Here is a 653-nt window from a genome sequence, read left to right on the forward strand (position 1 = left end):
GTCCCAGATGCCCCCAGCTGGGTGTAACTGGGTGGCCCTGGGGTTCCTGCAGCTGCCAAGGGCACCAGAGGAGGAGGAGAGGGCTGCAATGCCGTGGGAACAGCGCATCTTTGCACCCCTGCATGGTGGGGAGCTCAGGGGATCTCACAGGACTGTCCTCTTTGTCATTGTCACTATCTGCTCCAGGGACAGAGCTTTTAGGAAAGCCATGGGCACTTGTTTTTGGAGATGGCTTTGCTTTCTGTCTCTGAAGGCCAGTCCTCAGGCTGCGTCTTCTTCTGGGCAGGAGACCTGCAGGTCAGGGCCCTGTGCTGGGTTTTCAATGAGCCAAGGGGGTTTCAGACTGGGTGCCCCAGCTTCTCCTCTCCTCAAACAGCCTCTCCAAGGGTTTGGTAGCAGCTCCAGCTTTGGGAATCACTGAGCAGGACCTGGTGGTGGCACCTTCAGAGGGATTTCAGGGGTCCTGCTGCAGGGCGCTGGCGGGACCCCCGGGTTGACTTTCAGCCTGGGAAAGCCAAGGCTTTTCTCAGCACCAGGAAGCTTTCCTGCCCCCGAGCTGCTCCCGGGTGCAAGGCAGGCCCAAGCCCCCCGTGGTGGTGCTGATCTCGCCCCTCTCGCAGGCGGGCGGTGGTACAAGCGGCACCTGACGTACC

At 60.9% G+C, this 653-nt stretch overlaps 1 protein-coding gene across 1 annotated transcript in view; it reads left to right on the top strand.

Annotated features, from left to right (window-relative positions):
* The window catches only part of MMP28 (matrix metallopeptidase 28), a gene marked incomplete at its 5' end in the record, with an annotated part of 6,492 nt that overhangs the window by 2,260 nt on the left and 3,579 nt on the right, over positions 1-653 (top strand). The window lies entirely within an intron of this gene.

This window comes from Mesitornis unicolor, unplaced genomic scaffold (genome assembly GCF_000695765.1).
Source record: "Mesitornis unicolor isolate BGI_N332 unplaced genomic scaffold, ASM69576v1 scaffold33084, whole genome shotgun sequence".
NCBI classification, from domain to species: Eukaryota; Metazoa; Chordata; class Aves; order Mesitornithiformes; family Mesitornithidae; genus Mesitornis; species Mesitornis unicolor.